The sequence below is a fragment of the Nipponia nippon genome, unplaced genomic scaffold (genome assembly GCF_047370975.1).
Source record: "Nipponia nippon isolate SJK-2023a ecotype South Korea unplaced genomic scaffold, ASM4737097v1 scaffold_11, whole genome shotgun sequence".
Classification (NCBI taxonomy): domain Eukaryota; kingdom Metazoa; phylum Chordata; class Aves; order Pelecaniformes; family Threskiornithidae; genus Nipponia; species Nipponia nippon.
The window spans coordinates 10761174-10787170 of record NW_028262302.1 but is presented as its reverse complement, the minus strand read 5'-3'; the positions used below and the strand labels follow the sequence as shown (position 1 = coordinate 10787170).

General features: G+C 38.9%; 1 long non-coding RNA gene across 4 annotated transcripts; it reads left to right on the top strand.

Moving 5' to 3' along the window:
- Positions 1 to 6491: 6491 nt before the first annotated feature.
- On the top strand, positions 6492 to 25385 carry LOC148056820 (uncharacterized). 4 transcript variants are annotated; one of them, XR_015702268.1, is made up of 8 exons: positions 6494 to 8072; positions 8853 to 8958; positions 9782 to 9996; positions 12455 to 12499; positions 12885 to 12996; positions 15085 to 15219; positions 17880 to 17998; positions 24140 to 25385. It is a non-coding gene; the product is annotated as an uncharacterized LOC148056820 (long non-coding RNA). The 4 variants fall into 4 exon arrangements; XR_015702269.1 differs by having other exon boundaries at positions 6492 to 8958; positions 23125 to 25385; XR_015702267.1 differs by having other exon boundaries at positions 6498 to 8958.
- The last annotated feature ends 612 nt before the right edge of the window (positions 25386 to 25997 follow it).

Below are 25997 nucleotides of genomic sequence, written 5' to 3'. Positions count from 1 at the left end.
TTTCACTTTATAAACAGTTGATTTAATATTTTTTTTTATTTGGTTCAATTTTGAAATGCTAGTTCAATTGGAATCCTGCTGTCTTAGAGAAAGAGTAGCCACGCACACAAGGCAACTATGGGTTGGTCTACATGAAGACATTCAGAAAAACTTTACAGTGCAAAGTGAAACTACATAAGTACCTTTTACTTTCATTCAGAAATCAAAAGATCTCTGTAGGACTAAATAACACTTTGAACCTGAATGATAACAAATGCAAAGACTATCATACATTTTAACTTGTGCACATTGATTTAGGCTTCAGTGGGTTTGCATTAGCTTTCCTAACCATTCCTGTGTCAACAAACTATAAAACTGTTAAAGAGCTTACTTTTTCGGTGGATAGATGATGGCCTAAACAAATTCTACAAAGTTAGCAAATGACTTAAAGTGCTATAATGCAGATTGAAGTCTCCTTCTATAACATTAAAACTCACAAAAACAACTTTACCTTCCCATGCCAGTTTTTCTCACTAAGCTTAATTAATCTGTTCCCATAGGAGCAAAACCCATCACAATTCCACTATGTCCTTGAGATAGGGTTAGGATTGGGGACTACAGGATGAAGAATAGAGCAATTGAGGTTTACAGTTGTTATATCATAGATTTTATAAGCCTTTTTCCTAACTCGTTTGGACAACCTAGCAAATGCAATAGATTCTTTTGGCTTCAGGATGAGTATGCTGAATGTAGCTAATGCCAAAGATGTCTAAGGAACCAACATCTGTTTTCTCTCTTCCCAGATGTTTCTTCACTTTGAATTGTTTGTTCATTCTCTGAAAGATCACTTATTCCCTCTTTCTGAAGTGCTTTGTTATTTGTCACTCAAAATGGTGATCTTATTGAGGAAAAACAATGCAAAAAAGCAGGCTTCTTAATACCATTGCTTCCTGAATTCCAAATCCCACTTTAGGAAAATGCACAAAAGAACACAGAAAATAACAGGGCATACAAGGCTTTTCTAAACCATAGCTATGGAAAGGATTTCCTGCTTTTTGAACAATTACATGCTAATCCTAATTCTAAGCTTATAATGCTTCTGTATAGCAAAACAGCTAACCTACTTCAGACATGGTTAACCAGGTGGGGTCATCTTCTCATGTCAGGAAAGGGTTTATAGACTAAAGAAAATAAAAATTGCATATAATCAAAATTACTTTCTATCTGTTCTTGTATCTGCCTTATGTATTTTTCTGCCTGTTTTCCAATACTTTTGGAGTACCACTAAAATGGGTGATTTAAAAAAAAAGAAAAAGTAAGATGTTAATTGTACTCATGTTTTAGGATCTAAGAAAACTGCCTGAAGAGATAAGGAAGTATAGGTAGTTTTCATTCATGTACAATGGGCTTGGATTATTTTTTTTTCCCTTAAACTTCTAATGCACCTGGACAATTTTAGAGTCAGAACACTAGATAACAGAGCAAAACAATGGGGGATCTGATTTATTGTGGCAAATCTTACGTCCTGTGTTGGTTGTTTCTCCTTGAAATGCTAAAGGTCTTTTACTCAGTCTTCACAGAAGAAAAGCCAAGTTGTGCTTGAGTTATTTTCCTGTGATATGAAGGGTTCTTTCAAACTTTCTTACATTGATAATATAAGAGTTTTGTATAGATGCCAATATCAGGACAATGAGGCAATCCTGGTCTGAGGAAGGCTTTGATGGCAACCACAAAGGTAAGTGGCACCAATGGCTGTCTGTGGTTGGTACTGGTCAGTGTGGATAAACGGACCTGGGCTTTGTAAGCACATGAAGCTTCAAGTTGCTTTCAGTACAGGTCATCTCAGGGCTAATGCTGATGAAGCATTACATGCTTGAAGAGGATATTACTCAATTTAGGTGCTCCGTATTCAGAACTATGATCTTGAAGCACCCAGTCCTGATAACTGCAAATGCGCTACATATTAAAATTAAATTTTGAGCAAAGCTGTTTAATTCCCTGAGTACCAAAGTGTCTGCCTCAGCTCCACTGACATCAAGACGCTAACATGCCTCATAAATTCTCTGTGGTGCCAGCAAGACTCAGTCTAATAAGCATATACTTTAAACTATCTCTTGCCCCCCACTTATGGCTGAGCAAAATAGCCAGGATCATTCAAATAAAAACAAACAAACAAACAAAAAATCATAGTTTTATGTTGTTTTCAGTATTTTTTTTCCTGCTGGTACCTAGGAAGTGAAAATAATTCAAGAATTAATTTTTGGCTTTCCTTAGTATGTTGTGATTTATACTAGAATCAAAGAATTCCTCAGGCAGTGTCTATGCTGATCAAAAGAAGGCTGTACTCTTCTCTCACCTTGATGCATTAGGACCAGGCAGAAAGGAATACCAAATTAGTAGACTAGAGAGGCAAAGAGTGAGAGTGGTGTATTGACCTTGGCTGGTTGCCACGTGTCCACCAAGACACTCTATCACTCCCCCTCCATCAATAACACAGGGGGACAATAAAATGAAAAGCTCATAAGTTGAGATAAGGAGAGGGAGATCACTCACTGATTACTGTCACGGGTAAAACACACTTGACTTGGAGAAATTAATTTATTATCAGTCAAAATCAGAGTAGGATAATGAGAAATAAGAACAGATCTAAAACCACCTTCCTTCTTCCTGGGCTCAACTTCACTCCTGTCTTCTCTTCCTCCTCCCCCTGAGCAGCACAGGGGGATTGGACACAGGGGTTGTGGTCAGTTAATCACATGTTGTCTCTGCTACTCCTTCCTCCTCACTCTCTTCTCCTGCTCCAGTGGGGTGTTCCACCCACAGGAGACAGTCCTTCAAGAACTTCTCCAATGTGGGTTCTTTCCATGGGCTGCAGTTCTTCATGAACTGCTCCCATGTGGGTCCCCCATGGGGCCACAAGTCCTGCCAGAAGCCTGCTCTAGCATGGTCTCTCCCAGAGTCACAGCTCTCTTCAGGGCATAGCCACCTGCTCTGGTGTGGGGTCCTCCATGGGCTGCAGGTGGATATCTGCACCACCGTTAATCTCCATGGGCTGCAGTGGGACAACCTGTGTCACCATGGTCATCATCATGGGCTACAGGGGAATCTCTACTCTGGTGCCTGGAGCACCTCCTATCCCTTCTTCTTCACTGACCTTGGCGTCTGTATAGCTATTTCTCTCACATATTCTCACTCCTCTCCCCAAGCTGCTTTGCATAGTGTTTTTCACCCCTTCTTAAACATGTTTTCACAGAGGCGCTACCATTGTTGTTGATAGGCTCAGCTTTGGCAGGTGGTGGGTCCCTCTTGGAGCTGGCTGGAACTGGCTCTGTCAGACACGCGAGCAGCTTCTGGCATCTTCTCACAGAAGCCACCCCTGCAGCCCCCCTGCTACCAAAACCTTGACACATAAACTCAAGACAGTGAGCAGGAATTAAAATGGGTAAAAAAGGCCCTAAATGTCAGGTCAATAAGGAGTCAAGAAAGTGTCAGTTGAATTATTTCATATCTTAAGGCACAAACATTTTAAAATTGGATTACTTTCTTTGCTCTTTAAATGAATTTTAGAAAAGCAAACTTCCAGCTCTTCAAGGAGTTAATCAACAAGACCTCCTGGGAAATGGAGCTCAGGGACAAGGGAGCAGAACAGAGCTGGCAGGTCTTTAAGGATGCTTTCCATAGAGCGCAAGAGCTCTCAATCCCCACGTGCAAGAAATCAGGCAAGGAAGGGAAGAGGCCGGCATGGGTGAGCCATGACCTGTTGGTCAAACTAAAGGGCAAGAAGAGAATGCACAGGCAGTGGAAGAAGGGACTGGTGCCTTGGGAAGAGTACAGGAACACTGCCTGGTTGTGTAAGGATGGGATCAGGAAAGCCAAGGCTCGGCTGGAGCTGAACCTGGCGAGGGATGCTAAGAATAATAAGAAGGGCCTCTACAGGTATGTCAACCAGAAAAGGAAGATTAAAGAAAGTGTACCCCCTCTGATGAGCAAAACTGGCAAGCTGGTAACAACAGACAAGGAGAAGGCTGAGGTACTCAACAACTTCTTTGCCTCAGTCTTCACTGGCAAATTCTCTCCTTACACCTCCCAAGTCAATGGACCATTTGATGAGGATCAGGGTGGCAAAGGTCCTCCCACTGTAAGAGAAGATCAGCTCATGAGCACCTGAGGAACCTGAATGTACATAAGTCTATGGGTCCCGATGAGATGCATCCCAGAGACGTGATGTAGTTGCCAAGCCACTCTCCATGATATTTGAAAAGTCATGGCAGTCAGGTGAAGTACCCAGTGACTTGAAAAAGGGAAATATTGCACCCATTTTTAAAAAGGGTAAAAAGGAGGACCCTGGCAACCACCAACCTGTCAGCCTCACCTCTGTGCCTGGGAAGATCATGGAACAGATCCTCCTAGAAGCTATGCTAAGGCACATGGAGGACAGGGGGGTGATTCGAGACAGCCAGCATGGCTTCACCAAGGGCAAGTCCTGCCTGACCAACCTACTGGATTTCTATGATGGAGCGACTGCACCGGTAGACAAGGGAAGAGCTATGGATGTCATCTCTCTGGACTTCTGTAAGGCCTTTGACATGGTCCCCCACAATATCCTTCTCTCTAAATTGGAAGGATAGGGATTTGATGGGCGGACTGATCGGTGGATAGCAAACTGGCTGGATGGCATCCAGAGGGTAGTGGTCAATGGCTCGATGTCCAGATGGAGAACAGCGACAAGTGGTGTCCCTCAGGGGTCCGTACTGGGGCCAGTGCTGTTCAATACCTTCATCGATGACATAGACAGCAGGATTGAGTGCACCCTCAACAAGTTTGCAGATGACACCAAGCTGAGCGGTGCAGTTGACACGCCTGAGGGATGGGATGCTATCCAGAGGGACCTGGACAAGCTCAAGAAGTGGGCCTGTGTGAACCTCATGAGTGCAAGGTCCTGCACCTGGGTTGAGGCAACCCCTGGTATCAGTACAGACTGGGGGATGAAGGGATTGAGAGCAGCCCTGAGGAGAAGGACTTGGGGGTACTGGTAGATGAAAAGCTGGACATGAGCAGACAATGTGCTCTCGCAGCCCAGAAAGCCAACTATATCCTGGGCTGCATCAAAAGAAGCATGGCCGGCAGGTGATTCTGCCCCTCTACTCTGCTCTGGTGAGACCCCACCTGGAGTATTGCATCCAGCTCTGGAGTCCTCAGCACAGGAATGACATGGGCCTGTTGGATTGGGTCCAGAGGAGGGCCACAAACATGATCAGAGGGATGGAACACCTCTGCTATAAGGAAAGGCTGGAAGAGCTGGGGCTGTTTAGCCTGGAGAAGAGAAGGCTGCGGGGACACCTTATTGCAGCCTTTCAATACTGAAAGAGGGCCTACAAGAAAGATAGGGATAGTCTTTTTAACAAGGCCTGCTGTGTCAGGACAAGGCGTAATGCTTTTAAACTAAAGGAGGGTAGATTCAGACTAAATACAAGGAAAAAAATTTTCACGATGAGGGTGGTGAAACACTGGAACGTGTTGCCCAGAGAGGTAGTAGATGCCTCATCCTTGGAAACATTCAAGGACATTCTAGATGGGGCTCTGAGCAACCTGATCTAGTTGAAGATGTCCCTCGTTATTGCAGGGGGGTTGGACTAGATGACCTTTAAAGGTCCCTTCCATCCCAAAGCATTCTATGATTCTATGATACACCATTCGGCAAGTGAAATACGCGGTTTTGGGGTATATATCTTGTTTCAGAAAATAATTAGACTAAATATAATTGAACAACAGCTTAATACTAGTTTTTTACTCTTAAAAAAAAAAAGAGGCAGTATTGTTACTATAATGAGTCATAGATTTACTGGATGGATAAAGAACACATCATAGCAAGACTGATGAGGATGTTAGACACCAGCCAGGAAAAGGCAGGAATCACTAGGATGAATTTTAGCTGGAATACCCTGTACTTTTGCAAATAACCAGAACTCCTGATCTAGTGATTCAGGTAGAAGGTCAAAAAAGCACTCAAGCATTAAAAAGATCACTTACAAGTTTCCTAAGAGAAAGTCTCTGAACTTGTGTAGGAGTCTTACATCATGACGAAGATGTTTTCCACATTTATATCATCTGATGGCTGAACCCATCAGAGTTGAAGATGATTGTAAATAAATTGAAGTGAAATATTTTGGCCAAAGCATTGACTATTTTTTTTTTTTCAGAAAAAATGCAATCAGTGATTCTGAAACATGTTGTGAACTTAAGTCAGCTGCACTACATCATATATTTAGGGGAATCTGGAAAATTTAACATATTTTAATAAATAAAAATAAAAATAAACACTTTCTAGTAAAATATTTTGCTTTCTAGACTTAAAAAGAAATTAAAAAATCCTCTAGCTTTATCTTGTAAACTCATAACAGTTATTTGAACTGTTATAAACAGTCCAAACTGAAGTAATGTCTTGGTTTCACCACTGAACAAACTCTTTTTTCCACTCTTCTAGAACTGCCCCAGAGCAAAGGCAGTTATTGCAACTATTCCAACTGTACTTATAGGAGTGGTAAACAGTCCTGTAAACTTTGGTTGTGATCAAAGCATGATCAAATGAGGTGTTAGGAGAGGGGTCTAGAATCCCTTGTGTGCCGCTTAGGTATGGATAGGTGCTATTTCAGGTTTATTTATGAGAGCAGTCCTTTATTATCTAATGCATGGTCTGCACTTGCATATTTTATGGACTTAAAGGAGACAAGTCAGGAGAGGAGCAATCTTTAAGTCTCACAGTTATAGAGGCTGCAAAACTCAGATTAGCTATTAGCTCTGAGCTGGAGCTATGCTTTTGCTAACAGAAAAGCAGCAGCACAAGTCACTGAGGTGAAGGTTTATTAATTCTTCCCTGCCTTCACTGGGTTTACATGGGAAAGGTAATGGTCTTGAAAGTTAGAGCCTTGTAAGATAAGAGTAACTGATATTTGGTATGCTGATACCTGTATAACTTTTGATACATGCTACAAATTACTGTTTGAGCAGCAGCTAAGGACAAGTCACCTATTAACCTGCTGCTAGTTATGCAGGCTCCAGATTGATTGCTGATGAGATTTTGCTGTGTTTGGGGAAAAAAAATAATGTAGGAGACTGCCATTCTTTTCTAGGTCTGAAGAGCCACAGGGACACAAAACAAATCTTACAGCTATGCTAAAAAAAGCTGAAACTTGCCTGTAATACAGACTTCAAGTATATTTTGCTGGGGGTTACGAACAATTGTAATCACTAATTAACTTAGCTATGCAGATAAAAAGCTGTTTTGTCAACACAGGGCGTTTCACTGAGGAGTGGGGAAAACTTAGGGTGGATCATAACTTGCAGCTCTCAAAAAAGTTTTTGCTGGTGTGGGATAAAGTTCTACTTGTCTATACTGGCAAAATGCTTGTAGTATAGACATCTGATAAATCACCCATGAAAGAAAATGATAAGAGGGAATGTTTGTGTGCACACACTAAAGTGCAGAGCTGTGAATGTTGCATTGAAAGTTAGTATTTATATTTCTTGGATGAGCAACAAAGTAAAAGAGTTTATGGGAAAGGGAGGAAAGAATTATTGACTTAGCCTTTACTTAGAGGTAATTCATGGTATTATAATATTATTTGCTTTCTTCATAATATTTATCATGTTTTTCATGGACAGTGAAATATTTTCCTGACCCTGAAATTACAATGTACAGTCTCTTTGCAAACTGATCAGAAACTATGAGAATTATGTTTCTTTACAGTTGTTAACACTTAAGTTTTACACTGTATAATAGTTTCAAAGAAAGAAAAAAATTAAGCTGAGTTTCAAGAGAAAGTGTAGGGTTAGACTATAATTACGTGTAATTTTGCTTCCCCATCACTTTTTCTCACTATATTTACAGTGTTTCAAAATAAATGTGATAGGCAAGGAACCAAAAGGGGAGGGTGTAGATAATATACCCATACTAGTTGTTAGGTTGTGAGAGGGTAGGCTGGCATAATTTATGGGCTGAGAGAGTGAGAGAAGATATAATTTACATCACTTTATTCTCCTTTAAACTTATTTACACATCAGATCTGAGCTTGGTCCAAGGACTAATTTGTCAGGTAAAATCTGTTCTACAGCCTTCTATCCCAACACTATCATTCATAATTTTGTTTTTGTTGTTTCTTTTTTGATTTGAGCCTTTGTAGGCTGTTATGGTATAAACTCATTTGCTTGCCTCTTATGTTATTCAAGTTCTTAATATGGCCTAGATATATAGAAGAAATCTGAGAACATAATGTTACTTACCAGAAAGACCAATGATGGTCTTATTTATATGCTATATCACTGCCTGGGAAGAAGAAGTTCAGTTAAAGTAATAAATACTCTACAGTAAGACATCTCAGTAACCTCAACTTATACATAGCAAGGGTTATGGGTGAATCTGTAATAGAACATTCAGGGGGGGGTGTGGGAAATATTTAGATGTCAATTTAATATCAGTCATATAATATTGCAGTATATTGAAGGAAGAGGCATTACCTTTTCCACCTATGTGGATATTTCACTCTTCTTTTGTAACTGCTCTTGTTATAGAGATATTTACATAGTTGCACATTCTGTTTTTCTATGTCTGGAAATACATTAGTGGTGAGTAAACTGTTTGAAAAAGATCAAATGTTTTTCTAAACACTTTATCTCAAACAGTTGAGCATAAATGTTTTTGGATTTGGTTTCATTTGAGATGTGCTGATCCCATTGGCTTATTGGAAATATTTATTAGAAGAACCAGTTTCCTCTCTGTGGTGTGTGTTTGAAGATTTATTAATTGAGATATTAGAAGAAGCAGTTGCTGGATTGACGTACTGCAGATAATTGCACTTTTCTCATTTTATATTTAGATACTTAACTACATACATGGAAGAATGACAAGGTTTCATCTTTCATACAGTTTTTTAACTTCTGCTAGGACATGAGGTCCAGTTGGTACCTTTTATGAAGCTATGGGTAGGTATTCATTAAAACAAACAGTTAAGAATAGATGTAGCCTGGACTTTGATCCAAAGCCTTGTGAAATAAGTTTCAGTTTCTACATTGAGTTCAGTGGACCTTGGATTAGGCTTCAAGGTACTGAAGGTTTGGGAAATGTCATATACACTGTTAAAAAAAAAAATTAATGAAGCTGTAATTCACTTTCTTGGCTTCCAATTTCTACTTCTGTCTTGGAAACTTGTACTGATATATCCTCAACTGTACAGCTTCTAGTCATGGTTGCAGGGACATACACAAGGGGTTGCCCTAGGCTGCCCTCAGTGTTTTTGGATAGTGACAGCTCAATTTTTTTTATTATGGACTTCCTGGAATTAATTATTATGAACTGTCCATACCACTGTATTATGAACTGTATCAAGCCTCAAAGGAACTGAGGAAGTCACTTCATCTGTCACATTATTCACTTCATTTTAAAGGTAATCTACACACCTCTTGTCAATTTGTTTATAGGACTTAACCCATCTTAAAATGGGAACATGTTAACCTAACGCTGTTAAAATCAACTTAGAAATGACTAATGTCGAGTCTTTAATCAGCTTCAGATTTTTGACTTACATGTTCAAACCTGTTTCTATTTCATATCAACCATATGTATTTGAAAGAACACACCTGTTGTTTGTTTTTCTCCCTCTATGGTAATTTCTGAAAAATGGTACTATATGCATTGCTTGCATTGAATCTGTGTAAAAAATATGCTGGAAAAAAAGAGCAAGCAGTCATGCTTATCCCTTTAGAATAGTGAAGATGATTGTTATTGGACTGTCATTTCTCTTTTCAGTAAGTACTACTTCAGCAGAGTCCAGGGGAACAGACTGTGGGAAACTCCAGCTTCAGCTGTGCTTGGTCCTGATGCAGGGGCCACACCACCCACTGTCCACTGCATGATCTCCTACCTCTCCAGAGCCCCTTTTCTGGCTCAGAAGCAGGAGGCTGCCCTGGGAAGCCTCCAGCTCCCTGTTAACAGCTCTGCTCCCACCACATCCCTGGAAAGAGGTGATACTCTTCTGGCAGTACATCCCTGTTACTCCTCTATAATAACTTTACCAGAAGTGAAGGGGAATGGAAAGGTAGCTGAGATTTCTGAGCAAAACAGTGCTACTTATTTTAACAGAGTTCCATAAATATTTTATTAAATCTGGGTTCTCTATTATGTTATGAATCCTGAGAAGGAAGTTCCTACTGCAGTGAGTTTATTAGGAGCAAGAGCTATCCCCCTGTAAACTGAAGATATACAGAGCACAAAAAATTTGTCCACTGATCTCATTTCTGGGTAAATACAGGCAGGTTTCTCTTTCATTTTAATTTCTCTGCATTTAGAGTGTTTTTGATTCCCAGTGATCGGTTTTGAGACTGACTTACTCTGCATCGTTTTCTATGCAGAGCTTACTTAGCTCTGCCAGACTGTATCAGATTAGGAACAGAAATTTTAGGGGATTATCAGATTAGGAACAGAAATTTTAGGGGATGCCAGCCTAGGGGATGGCAGAAGCAGAAGAGCTCTTGTGCACCTAAACTCTGCACAAATCTGAGGAAGTGCACCAAAGCATTTGTTAGGCAAGTCTTTAGTCACATGGAGGACTTATCCTACCTAACTTCAGGCATTAAGGAAAAAGTATGGATCTTAGTTTCCTAATATCCCGTTAAAGTGGAGATGACCTCTCTCAAAGAGTCAATCAGCTTGAAGATCTGAATTGCCTTTTAGAATTGCTGCTTGTTCACAGAGCGAGCCTAAGGTGGCTAGGCTCCTGGTTAAGCTCCTGAGGTTGTATGGGGATGAATTTGGGTTTACGTGTGCTACTACTTTGTAAGTAAAGAATGCAGTCATCCTGTCAGAGCTGGATGTCACTGTGCTAAGGCAGTCTCACAGAGCAGATCTCAGGCTTATCCTTATGTGGGCATCTCCTGACAGGTTTGGCTGGTTTTGGCACATACATGTTACACACAACATAGCACATAAATCCAGGCTGTGAATCCAGATGTTTTTAGTTTTGGCTATCATTAGGAACCCAAAGCAAAGAGCACTTTTCAAATAGTCTCTTCTCCTCAGCATTTCTCAATGTTTCCTACCCTGTTCAATTAGGTGGTTATTGTTAATTCCACTTTAATGCTCAAAAATACCATCTTTGTTTAGGTAAATACACAAACATGTGATCTACTGTTTGTCGATATCTAAGTAAGCTTTGTAAAATCAAGCAGTTTGAAAGTTGAGAGTTAGGAACATCCACATTTAACTCTTCCTTAATCTGGGACGAAGTCACCTTGCAACATCAGAGGAATGTTGTAAAAGAGCATGGCTCTGAACCAGTATGTCTTTTATATACCCATTAGATCATATTTCCTCTCCTGTTTCACAATAGATTTTTAGCAGAGTAAAGGATCTGTGCCTCACGGGCATCTGAACTGCACTTTTTGTTTAGATAGTAGAAACAGAAATAGCTGCTGCAATCATCCCCAAAGTTTATTTCTGATGATGCCTTGAAGAACTACATGGTTTATTTGCACATCTGTATGAATGTCCACAATAATTAAAAAAAAACCCAAAAAAACCCCAAAATGAACCAACCAACAAAAAAAAAAAAAAAACCAAACCCAAACCAGAAAATTGGTTCTGAAAATTGTCTTTGGTTTAGGGCAAGTAGCAGCTCCTTTTCTGAAGACAAAGTCTTATCTTTTTTGTTATTCACTCACACAGTTTGTTCAGCTTATTTAACTATGAAGAAATTATTAGAAGGCAAACAGAGAATTCATTCAGTTCAGAAGGCTTATCCATGCCTTACTGAACTATGAACTTACTGAGCTATACTGAAACATGCAGTACTATAAATGCCCTCATTGTAAGTTGGACATAAATATTGTCTATAAATACTGGCTCCTGAATAATATGCTTTCTTTAAAAGGTTCAAAGACGTACTGTATTTTAAACTGTAGTAATACCAATGTCGCTTGAGTTACAAACATCTGTTCAGAACATTTCTTTAGTTAGCACTGCTTCTTTTACAAGCAAAAATCTGAAGAAAACATCAAGCTATAGCCATTACATCAGTTAAAGACTTTTCACACCTCTGTAAGGTACAAGTTTATACAAGTTTTCTCAAATCAATAAACTTTAAATGAAAGCCTGACACCATTTTGTGCACAGAAGCATTTCCAAAATTCACTTACTGCAGGTAAAAAGAAAATTAATGTCCCTGGCTAAGAATCGGTCTTTTAATTGTGTGCGTAAATAAAGTATTTTTTCAATCTCTTCTTGGCTAGATTCTGTCTCATTAAGAAAGTAATATAATGGGTAACGTTATCAGAAAGCTACTGATAGAAGACATCAAAAGTTTTGGTATCAGCAGAGAAAAGTTCTTTTCAAAACATCCCTGGAGAAAATCTTATGAAGCCTACAGAATTTAAACCTTTACAGTGAACACATAAGGTTAACCACCGTCTTACTTCGATTTCACAGGCAGAACTACAGGATAATTTTGGAGGACCCTGCAACAGCACTTCTGTAAGGATAGAGCTATGTATGAGTCATAGCATGAGCTTATTTGCAGTAGGAACCAAAGGAATAAAAGGGATCTTACTCGTGTTAAGCAATATTCACATTCCTGGTATAGTAGTGTGCCTTTCTCAGAAATGACAGGTGGATCGCGAGGGTTGATGACATATATTTAACAGCATGAAAAGGGACTTGTGCATATCTACTATATTTACATTGATAATTCCTTCTTTTGTGCTGTTCGCAGGAATTACCATCATAATATCTAAACAAATATTATGGACACTTTTTGCTTCTTCATATGACTTGAACATATTTCCTATATATATTTTACTTTCTTTGGTTAATGATATTCAATAATTTTTTTTCATTTTATCTCTTTAAATTATTGCAGAGAAAGATCTCAGGAGAGATGTGTTTTACCCTTCTTAGTGTGTTCAGGAGCTTTGGCTAGGTCAACTAAAGTTTAAATGAGAAGTTAAACTACTTCTAACTAAATCTCTGAGGCATTTGCGATTAATTTCTTATTACTTTTTTTTTCCTAATGTGATGATTTTGTCTGTGATTTTTAAATTATTATTTTTTTTATTATGAAGCTAACAAGGGCCATCACTCATCTTGTTGGGGATAGATGCCATCTCTTTATGTCATAAAGGAACTTTCTAAATTTATGTTCGGACATCATATACAGTAAAGTCAGGTTTAGCCAAACTGTGCGCTGAACTGAATTGCCCTTTCAAAGCAAAAAGGATTGACTGAACCCTGCTATTCAGCTGGAATAGCCCGAGACTCATTTCACCATAGAGTTTGTGCAATCACAACAGGCCAGTCCTCAATAACAAAGCTAATGCCTTTTTTTATGCCTGTGTAGTTCTGTTATTGTAGAGGTTAAAATTCAAAGGTGAAAACATGACAAAATTTAGCTTTGTCTTGACTAGAGCATTGGTATAATGTTCTTTGTGAACCAAAAGGAAGCTTGCTTAGTTAAATAAGAGTTTTTACTGTTACATGCCAGTAGATGAATATCTGGCAAAGACAATGGCAAGGGTCAATGAACAGAGCTACTGTTCAGTCAGAGTACATGATGTGCTGTAGACTTAAGACAAATGTCACCCTGTTACTTCACAACTATCAGATCAAGACAGGTGCCATGGTCATTCTAAGACACCAAATATAGATGACACCTATTCCCCAAATAGTCTTTCATTACTTCCTTTGAAGATTCACTGCAGAGTACATGTGATATAAGGTTATTTGTAATTACTGCTTACTTTTTTGTGTGGTTTTTCTTCCATCTTCAAGTTGTTTTATTAGATCTCAGATTTCAAAAATGGAGCTACATGCTATTCTAAAATTCATATAACGAAGAACAAGATATTTGATTCCTGCCATGTTGTTTTTTTTCTTGTTTGTGCCTTCTGAAAGATTTCTCTGGTGTTCAGCTGAACATTTGTTTTATTTATTTAAGAACGGAGGGGTTTTTGTTAACACTTTGGTGCTTTACAAAACCAATGACCTTATGTGGTTTTTCTAACATCTTCAATGGTTAAGTGGAGAAGAACAGTGACTTCTCAGTAGTAAAATAAATCCTCTAGTTTACATAACACATTTTGTGTACAGAGTTTTTATGAAAAAGTTCATAGAGAGGGTCAAATTCAAGGATACAATTCCATGAATGGACATCAAGTTTCTTTGTAGTATTTTTTCATAATTTAGCTCTCTGTAAGTATTGCAGACAGAAAATGAGGTATGAGTCAAGCACTGTTCTGCATTGCTGTCATTTCTCTCCATTTTCTGAAAGACTCACCTCCAGAAAAGCTCTATCTGGCTTGCTGAAGAAACATTAACCTTCGCATAAACACAAGTTATTAAATTAAAACATGCATTATTTTCATGTTGATAATGCTGATAATGGAAATTAGTTTTAACCAGGGCAGCTACTAAGTTAAATGCACAAGTGGATTTTGTTTTGTTCTTCTATAAATTCAAAGCTATTTGTTTAAGGACTACTTGTTTAATTTTATGCTTACCTATTATCAGTTTAGTTTTCAAATGCCATCTTTATTCAGAGCTAGGAATACCATACATACTATCATAATTGATCATTTTCTACATTTACCCAGAACACAACGTGATTGTCTGACTGCAGACATGAACTAGAGGAGGTCACTGTTCACAGCAACTGGGGGGAGATGGAAACAAACAAAAAAACAAACACAGCCTGTGACCTTCTTTTTCCTATGGGGTTTGGTATTCAAATTGTAAAATTTGCTTCAAAGCATGCTTTTCCAGATTTTGGGATTTTTTTTTAGTAAGATCTGGAGTCCTATTCAGAATACTTGCTGAATCAAGTTTAGATCAACTTTCATTGACTTTTTCACTTGCGAATTATTTCTTTTACCTAAACAGAGCTCTGTATTTTCAAGCATTATTTAATCAGAATGTTTCACAGGTGGTATTCATCTCCTACCAAAAAAGAGATCTCATCTGTTGAAAGCTTTTTTTTCAGTACAATAAAATCTGTTTCATGAATCAGAAAGTGTTTGTTTTCTGCATTTGTACTTATCAACCAAACTGTTTATTTTTCTCCCCAGCTAATCTTATTTTCATATTGGAGCAAATATCCCATTTCAACTACTGGTGGTGAAATATTATTCCTAGAAGCATAACGATTACTCCTTCAATACTAGAAGAACCTTCCTTAAAAGAACAACACTAAGATACTACAAGTCAGTTCTAATGTTCTAAAATATTTTTCCTCTCATTTTTTCTGTCCTTTTTTCCTACCCCATCTCATAAAGACTCTTCATGTGACATTTGCACTATAATTTAATAGCTGAAGAAAAAATATAAAACATTTTCAAAACTCTCCAAAGTTTTTTTTATTAGATTTTTATAGAATAGGTCCTTGTGCAGAATATCTGATGGTTATTTGTGGTTTGATGAATGTATTGCCATAATTCATTTGCTACTAATAAGAAATTCAAATATCCCAAGTATTTGCAGATATATTGCTTATTATTTACTATAACATCACAGTAGTAGTGTGTGATATTATGTAGTCCCTTATTGTAAGTCTGTGTAATATAAGTATATAAGCATATATTTGCTTAGTTAAAAAAAAAAGTCCAATTGAGTGTTCTTTATGATCTTGCTGTTACTCATCATTCTATATTCATCATAGAATCACAGAATCACAGAATCGTTAAGGCTGGAAAAGACCCTTAAGATCATCGAGTCCAACCGTTAACCTAACATTGCCAAGTCCACCACTAAACCATGTCCTTAAGCACCACGTCTACCTCTCTTTCAAATACCTCCAGGGATGGAGATTCAACCACTTCCTTGGGCAGCCTGTTCCAGTGCCTGACTACTCCTTCAGTGAAGAAGTTTTTTCTAATATCCAGCCTAACCCTCCCTTGGCACAGCTTGAGGCCATTTCTTCTTGTCCTTTCACTTGTTACTTGGAAGAATAGACCGACCCCTACCTCACTACAACCTCCTTTCAGGTAGTTGTAGAGAGCAATAAGGTCTCCCCTCACCGTCCTCTTCTCCAAACTAAACAACCCCAGCTCCTTCAGCCGCTCCTCCTATGACTTGTTCTCTAGACCCTTCACCAGCTGCTTTGCCCTTCTTTGAACGTGCTCCAGCACCTCGATGTCCTTCTTGTAGGGAGGGGCCCAAAACGGAACACAGTACTCGAGGTGCTGCCTCGCCAGTGCCAAGCACAGGGGGACAATCACCTCCCTAGTCCTGCTGGCCACACTATTTCTGATACAAGCCAGGATGTCATTGGCCTTCTTGGCCACCTGAGCACATTGCTGGCTCATGTTGAGGCGGCTGTCAACCAACATCCCCAGGTCCTTTTCTGCCAGGCAGCTCTCCAGCCACTCCTCCCCAAGCCTGTAGCGTTGCATGGGGTTGTTGTGACCCAGGTGCAGGACCCGGCACTGAGCCTTGTTGAACCTCATGCAACTGGCGCTGGCCCATTGATCCAGCCTGTCTAGATCCCTCTGTAGAGCCTTGCTACCCTCCAGCAGATCGACACTTCCACCCAACTTGGTGTCATCTGCAAACTTACAGAGGGTGCACTCGATCCCCTCATCCAGATCATCAATAAAGGTATTAAACAGGACCGGCCCCAATACTGAGCCCTGGGGAACACCACTCGTGACCGGCCGCCAACTGGATTTGACTCCATTTACCACCACTCTCTGGGCTTGGCCATCCAGCCAGTTTTTAACCCAGCTCAGAGTGCACCCATCCAAGCTGTAAGCAGCCAGCTTCTCCAGGAGAATGCTGTGGGAGACTGTGTCAAAGGCCTTACTAAAGTCCAAGTAGACAACATCCACAGCCTTCCCTTCATCTACTAAGCGGGTCACCTTGTCATAGAAGGAGACCAGGTTAGTGAAGCAGGACCTCCCTTTCATAAACCCATGCTGGCTGGGCCTGATCCCCCGATTGTCCCACATGTGCCGCTTAATGGCACTCAAGATGATCCGCATAGATACATCACACAGGAACAGAAGAAAAAACATAACTTTGGACAATTTGTAGGCTCTCAATTCAATTAATCAAAATAGGATATTTCCCATTTTTTTTTCTCCTCACTGTAACTCAAGTTCACAAAAATGACACTACTTCTCTGTGGGTGAGAACTCCCTAAAAAGTAGAGCTAAAATTAGCTACAGGTCCAGAATAACAAGTTATCTTCTTTTTGTAGTCCTTGCTATAACAGGTATATGTAAATCTTTCACTATTTAAATGGTGCTGGAACTATTTCTTAATCAGCAATTGTTGAATATAAATATTCATTAAAGTACAATTTTTCTTTTGCAGGTACTCACCCTTCAGTGCTGTCAATTTATTCTTGTTATAAAGAGCTATAATCAACACTGATCAGTGACTGGTGTGACTTTCCTCTTCATAATATGCTAAAGCACATGGTTGATGTTCCAGGATGATTACCAGCTCCCAGAAAGCTATTTTGCCACTATTTACAATAATTAATGAAAGTCACATATGTAGACCTATCTATTTTTATTGAACTCCAAATGACTGTGCAGTGCAATTTCTGAAATATATGGCACACATTGTGGAGAAAACATGATTATAAACAAAATTATTCATATATATGCAGTATTTACTTTTCTTTTACCTTTTGGAGTCTCCTATCATATTTTCTTTTTGAAATAATACCCTGAGAGATATTCCTAGGGTAAAAATATAACAAAAATTATGAAAACTAGTGCATTTAGTTGTAGGCAAATCTCATTATAATGAAGACTTCTCCTGACAAAATCACTGCTTTTAATCAAGATTCTCTCAGGCTTGAATATGATTCTGCTTGTCCCAAAAAGGAAATGACTTTACGTTTGTTTTATTTCAGACTGGTCTTTTCTAAGAGTACACTGAGGCCAGCTCAGGTCTCAATCCATTCACTGGTAGGACACTGGATTTTTCAAAACATCAGATGTGCAGCAGGGCTGTCTGAAACCTAGGTGTTCTGTGAGTAATATCTCAATAATTTCCATTGAAGCTTCCCAGCACTGGAAAGAATTCAAAATTTGTGTTAGATTAAACACAAAAATGATGCCTCAATTCAAATTTATCTGAATTATGTGACAATTGTCCTTTGGAACGAGGTACAAGTATCTTAATTTTAATTGATTTATTGATTTTCTTGTTTTTTGAAACCTATGGTAAAAAAACAAATGGAGATAAAATCAGAACACATATATCTTGATCAGTGTTTAAATAAATTAGGCAAACAGTCACATAAAAGGCAAAAGTCACACCCTCTTGAAACTTCAAACTTTTATCTGTATATGTTTTATCCGTATATGTTTTATCCATATCTGAACAATTCTGAACAACCCTGAGTTCAATTAAAAGAAAAAATAGAAAAATTTTCTTTCTGCAGGTAGTTTGTATTAGCAGCCTAATAAATAAGAGCCAAAAAATGAATCAGAAAATGATGGTACAGTGAAGGAATAATATGGGAGGTTACCATCTTATAAAATCATAGAATCATGGAATGATAGAATCATAGAATCGTTAAGGCTGGAAAAGACCCTTAAGATCATCAAGTCCAACCGTTAACCTAGCACTGCCAAGTCCATCACTAAACCATGTCCTTAAGCACCACATCTATCCCTTCTTTCAAATACCTCCAGGGATGGAGATTCAACCACTTCCTTGGGCAGCCTGTTCCAATGCCTCACTACCCTTTCAATGAAGAAGTTTTTCCTAATACCCAACCTAAATCTCTCCTGGTGCAGCTTGAGGCCATCTCCTCTTGTCCTTTCGCTTGTTACTTGGGAGAAGAGACCAACCCCCACCTCACTACAACCTCCTTGCAGGTAGTTGTAGAGAGCAATAAGGTCTCCCCTCAGCCTCCTCTTCTCCAAACTAAACAACTCCAGTTCCCTCAGCCGCTCCTCCTATGACTTGTTCTCTAGACCCTTCACCAGCTTCGTTGCCCTTCCTTGAACATGTTCCAGCACCTTGATGTCCTTCTTGTAGGGAGGGGCCCAAAACGGAACACAGTACTCGAGGTGTGGCCTCACCAGTGCCAAGTACAGGGGCACTATCACCTCCCTAGTCCTGCTGGCCACGCTATCTCTGATACAAGCCAGGATGCCATTGGCCTTCTTGGCCACCTGAGCACATTGCTGGCTCATGTTGAGGCGGTTGTCAACCAACACCCCCAGGTCCTTTTCTGCTGGGCAGCTCTCCAGCCACTCCTCCCCAAGCCTGTAGCATTGCATGAGGTTGTTGTGACCAAAGTGCAGGACCTGGCACTTAGCCTTGTTGAAATAGTACTACTATTTGAACTTAGCCTAGTTGAAATAGTACCAGTTAATCCTTATGACATCTGGGGCACAGAAGGAGGTTGACTTTGATCACTTGAAAATGGTTGTTTTCTGTGGAGAATCTAGCCCCTGCTTGTCTTTGTGGTCTTTGGTACAGATTATTTCCTTTTTTTTCTGACCAGAATGGTTCTGTTTTATATTCATTCTGCACTGATGAGAAAGAGTCTTTGCACTTCAAAGAATAAAGAAATGAGTCATTTATCCACTTATGTTTATGAAGGATTTTGAATTTGAAATGGTTACACTTTTAAAGTATGTAAACAAGGGTAGAGGGGCAAAAAGCGAGAGTATCAGTTCAAATGAAGACAGAAATGTAAGGTCCTTGTTTGATGGCTTGAATGGGTGGCTAAGAGCCATTTTAACAAAGATAAAAATTAAAACTGAGCAGGGTAGGTAGTATTGCAACCTCTACTCCAGCAAAAGAGAGTTTTTGAAAGGCATGTATCTACCTGATTTTCTGATAAATCTTAATAGCTTGAGTAGAAGGTAAATATGATAGCACATAGTCAGGAGGGCCATGTGATTTTGCTTCTAACTGGGAAAGACGTCTAAAATCTCTTTCAAATCCTTGAATAGCTTGAGAAGTTAGTAAGAGCTTTGGATATATACACACACATGCGCATGTATGTAAATATTTATACATATAAACACAGTACTATTTTTTTCAGTTATTGGATCTAAAGTTTTAGTGCAATAAATAAACACAGAAAATGTGCTATCATTGACATTTGCTGCAGAGTCAAATATTCAGAGCATGATACATGGCATCAGTGTTATGATGATGTGTAATATGAGGTACTCCTGACATTCATGAGTGACTTGGTAGTTTCCTACTAGGGACAATGTTATTACAAAGAGATTTGTTACAAATGCTGATAATATCAGTAAAAATTAAGTAGTTAAATAGCATGTCTAGTGAAATAATGGTATGGTAAAATTTAGAAGTAGTTTTCTATCTTATACGGAACTGCTGTGATGGAAAATTTCTCTGGGGACTGGAAGCTTGAGGACAAGTCATGCATAAACTAAAGCAGCTTACGGGTAGCAAAAGGAATTTCTGGGACTTAGGACACAGTGCAATAGAAATGGCAAATTACAACATTTCCTGACCTGAGTCAGCTACTTCACATAATGTATGACAGAGGAGCTCTCCCTATTTCCTCCTCACATATATCTTGTCTGTTTTCTCAGGGAGAGAAATTTGCAGTGACAAGGAAAGGAATAATTATGTCTTTCAGGGGCTTGCGATCTAAGTTACTATTCAGGAATATTTGCTGATAGATAAAAGCAATGAATCTTTCCTCTCACATCGGTTAGTTAACCAAACACCTTTCTTCCCATAGTTCTTTTTATCTGTTGCATCATTGTATTTACTTAGCCAGTGGGTAAATCTTCACACCTGATTTTAAACTGGTGAGTGAGATGCTGCCTAAGGATTAAATCACCACTTGGTCAGGTAGAGAATTTAGGGGCTATGCCTTTTATTTAGGCACCTTGGCTGAAGTGTCTGTGGATCAGAGAGGCGCAGGGGGTAGTTGTGGCTATATAACCAGCTGCCAAAGACATTGCAGAAGCATTTTGGTGGCATGATTTACTGATTTTTTTTTTTCCCCTTAAGTATATTATACTGTTAGCTATACATAAAGCTTATAGATTACTAAATATAGTATACAATAATAGAGCTTCAGGATTCCCCCTCTGAGAGATCTCTCGTTCTGACCATTGCTATCTGCCATACTTTGATATAATATCTTCCATCCACCTTGGAGGGATTACTGTGTGAGGAAGCCACTCCACCTGGGGACTACAACAGGCTTCATCTGGAACCATTCACAGCTGAGTAGTACATGGGTGCAGTTCTAGTTTCATGGGTGCAGTTCTAGCTTTGTGGTCATTACCTAAGATCAAAAGACAAACAGTCAGAAAAAATATGCTGAGGTCATATCAGCCAGTTTACCCAAATGGTAACTCTAACCTTTTTCAGAACAAGTTTTACTCCCCTTTTGATTCAAAACCCTTTTTTATTTGGTAAGAGAAGGAGGAGGGAACAGTTACACCCTAGCTTAGGTGGTTTCATAGCCATTTCTGGGAACTGTGATGCATATATTAAGACTATACTACATACATTACAGTGAAGCAGGCAATACTTGAAAGTTGAAAAATATATATATGTACATGTATTTAAGTGTATTAAGAGATGGTAAAATACTTTTGAACTTCAATTATTTCAGGAAAATTTTAAAGATTATGTCACTTTCCTCAGGAAAAACAAAATTCAGGCAGGCCATGAGTGGAAATTGTGTGGGTTACTATTGTTACTGTCAGGAAATTGTTAAGACATTAAAGTATTTTTAAGCCAGTATTTCAACCTTTTATATTTTATTGTATGTTAAATGGAATTTGATTGTTCTTTAAGCCTTGTCCCAGGTGAGATGATAACACTTCAGGTTACACATAGGCAGGACCCAAAATGAAGGCAAAAATTGCAGAAGCGTCAGGAAGTGGCTTTATGTATCACTCATGGGGAATGGATGACATCATTGTTGCTAATCAGTGAAAATATTTTTGCCAGTTACTTAAAATATTAGTATCTCCTGAATAAGATGGTTCCTATGTGTTATGAATCCACAGCTACCCTTCACCTAGTGTCAATGTCTGAAGAGGTGCCAGGCTAATGTAGTATGCCAAATGCCATTTCTCAAAGTAAATTCGAATATAGGATCCCTTCTTACAGTAGGCTAGAAAAGCAGCCACTAAAGACTGTACCTAGAAGAAGGGACTTTTATTATAATTTTTTATTAAGAAATCTCATGGGAGCTCTTTATTTGCTTCCCCTCTGAGCCATCCAGCTGTTCCTTCCATTTGTGGTCTTAGGGCTAATTACATAATGTCCCTAATTTATACTCACTGGTAAATCAGATCAGAGCATTACCTGGAGGGCAAGCTCTAATTAGAGGAATTTCAGAACAAATTGTCTAAAGAGCTTGTTTAGTGTGATTAAATGCAAGTGATGGGCCTCTCTCCCTCTCCGCCCCCCCCCTCCCCCCTTGAAAAACATGAATATTTACCTTACACAAAAACCTCGCAGATTAAAAAAAGAATCCTGGCAATGACAGTTTTAATTAAAGGGATATAAAACAAATGGCAGTGCTACTCAAGGGACCAAACTGAATTCCTTATTTGTGGATATATGCAGATGAATGCTGTATTTTCTTACTACTCTTCTGATATCTTAGAAATAACAAAGTGGACAGTAAGTGGCTTATATCTGAATATCACTTATATAAGTGAATGAATATCATAAGTGGCTTATATATGAATGGAAATGATGATAAGTGGCTTATATATGAATGGAAAAGAGGTACATGTGAATCCCTGATTCATATTATATCTGCTGCATGTTGTCTAGGAACAGAGAAAAACAAAGAAAAGTATGCAGTCATTTCTCCTATATAGCCTTGGAAAATATATGGTTTCATCTTTAGAATGGCACATATTGTTTGAGACGTTATCAAAATCCTTGCTGAGCAGTAGAAAGGACTGAGTAGAAATGACCCTCTGTATTTTAGCTAGGGAAGGATGAAAAGCTCCTCAGTTTATATCACCAGAGTTAAATAACCTGGAAGTGGGACCATCCCTGTCTCATGCAAACTGTCTTGAATAGCTGTTTGGAGTTCATAAGGAGAACAGCAGGCAGCAAAGAAAAGTGTGAAGTCGAACAAAAGAAGACATGTAACTCGTGTTTTTCTGGTGGTGCAGGTTCTTGTTGGCGACTTTGGAATCAGATTCATCCAGGATAACACACCAACAGAGGAAAAGTGGTGAATGGAGATTTAGGAAAAGAATACTGACATTTTAATACTCTATCTTTTATTGTGCTTATGGAAATGTAAATTATCTGTTTTACAAGAGAATGAAGAGGGTGATATATTACCTTGCTCTGTCCTCTTCCCCATCCCTTTGAATTCCTACTGTAGCGTGTGAATTTGAGGTTGTCTGACATTGTATAATTAAATTTCTTGTCCTGGGTTGACCTTGAATACGTCGACTCCATTATCCCATGGCAGCTAATGTAATGTAATGTCAGCCTTCTTCCTGAAGCGATATCCCACTTCTGTGACAGGATATCATGTAAACTTTTTTCCCTGAAGAAGATACCCTGAACTCCTTTTTTTATGAGCTTCTTGTATAAAAATAACAAGAATTTGGAACCAGTACTATAAAGGCTATTTTAGTATATACTCACTTCTTTGGCACATTAAGGTAATGTAGTAATTATCAGCTGAAATAATAGCTTCCCTTCCCTGCCCCTTGATTAGAGACAAAAAGAAACAAATCATGTGAGCAGCATATGAAGCCTGCTGAATTGGTTTTGAGACACTTTGATTTGCTCTCAGACGGATCTTTACAGCATTTAGGAACAAGCACCTTTCTAGTCTCCCTAGCTAAACAGCGCTGTTCAGAAAACATTAACCAGCTGAAAGTGCTATATATATTCCTACCAGGAAATCCCCCATTACAGAGCAGCCAATGCTGATAGAAGTAGGTGACTGACAATATTTCTGTAATAAAAGCAGTAGTTCGTAACACAGGCAAAGTGAAATCAAGGAAAACAAAATCCTGATGGGCTACAAGTTAGTATACGGTGCCAATCTCCCAGAAGGCTTAAAAAAATTCTCAGAAGGAGACAAATACTTTAAACTTTTTTTTTTTTCAGCAGCAAGAAACAGTTACTTATTATAACTTCTTTTTTGTTTTCATCCTTCCTTTGTAGTGTGCTCCCTTCATGACTGGCCAGCTCTGCAGTTTCTAAACATGGTTTGTGCTAGTATCTGAGAGGCTATGATCTACCTTGACACAGGGAACTATGATTATAGGGAAAACTTGGAGGGAGTAGAAGATAAAAGGAAGAAATCTCTCCTCCTCAAATTGTATACTTTCTTTTAATTGTTTTTGGAGTTCAATGAAGGAGTAGCCAGCATATGATGAAACTCAGCGTGCTATCAGAGCATCGTGTTGTTACTAGTGAGCTTTTTCTGCCATGTCTGAAATATCTGCTTAGAAAAATAATTTGTGATTTGGAGTGCTATGAAAATAAAATAATTTTAATTGTTGAAAGACTCATTCAACTTGCCTCAGTTAAGTGGCTACTGGAAGTAATGTGAAGAAAGGTGGTGACAAAATGTCACGTTGTGTGGGATAAAATGTCACATACTGGTGTGGGAGTGGGGACAGAGGTGGCAACGGCCCCTGGGAAAAGATTTATCTCCATACTTCCATCTTTCAGAAGCAGTGGTGGTGCTTCCAGCAACTCTGTGCCAGGGGGAGGTGGGACCCAGATGGAGCTGGTCCCCAGAGGCAATGTTGCCTGGGTGACTTGGAGGCACAACCTGATCCCTTGCAGCACAACCCGTGGCTGAAGTCAGGGGGGAAACTCAGCCATTTCCTATATAGTAGAGATGCACCTACTTTTATATAGACTGGGTGTCTATCAGCAGTACACCGCTAGATATGTTTTCTGCAAGTGGCTTGGAGGCTGCCTCCAGGATCAGGTTTGTGAAGCACAGTCAGAGAAAGGTCCTATGTGTTTTGATTCAGGTATACACATTCTACACATGCACTTGCTGTTCACCCATGCAAGGCCAGAAGAATGGAGGTTTGTGTCTCATCCAGGTTCAAAAGTCACATAGACAACTAAGAGAGAGGAAGTAGAGAGTTTGGTGAAGAGTGGCCGCTGATATTTTAGACTGAACATGACAAGCTGCCAAGAACACCTAATGTGAATGCCCTATCCCTACCTTCCATGAGTAATCACGTAGTTATCTACACGAAGACACAAGTGTGTTCCCCTTGGCTTGAGGATAACAAGAAAGAGCTAAAGATCCTACCATGTGGTCAACTTTAAATCTAGAGGTTCCATATTTCTCTGGAATGATCAGGACAGCTTGGACGCTCTGCAAAGACTATGAAGATTTGTTTTCTTACTCCTGATGTGAAATTGAATAAATCCTTTAATCTACCTATGCCTGAATTTTTCTTCCCCAAAGATGATAATAGTGCCTTTCTCTTCAACATTTATTTCTCTTATCTGTGTAAGTTTCTGGTAAAGGAACTGTCTGTTTATTGGTACTTGTGCAGAATCTAATGCACTGGGGCCCAATTCTTGGTTCATGCTCTAGGCAGTACTGTAATATAGGTAATAGTAATATCGATATACTTTTGAGGAGTATAATATGTATAAAAAAACCTGCTTGGAGTGAAGTAGATGATGAAATTATAGTGAATGGAGATTTAAGGCTCTGACACCATGGAAGAAAGTTTTACAGGCATTTTAAAGTGATATTTTAAAGCAATGATTTCAAAGATTTAAATAGCAGCTTTGCTGCACACTTTCATTTCCATTATGTGGCAATTAGCTATTATTAGATATTTTTGTCTTTGAAAAATATCTTTCTAAAATGTGTATAAAGGGCATTGCTGTTCAATGGAATAATCCTACACATAAATTTCTAAAATACATTTAAGATCCCTACCTCATAATCATTCATAGTAATTATTTGTGATGTTCATAGCTGGAATAAATACCAACAATTGCCACATAAATGACAGTTTGAAAGCAGAGGTCTCACACA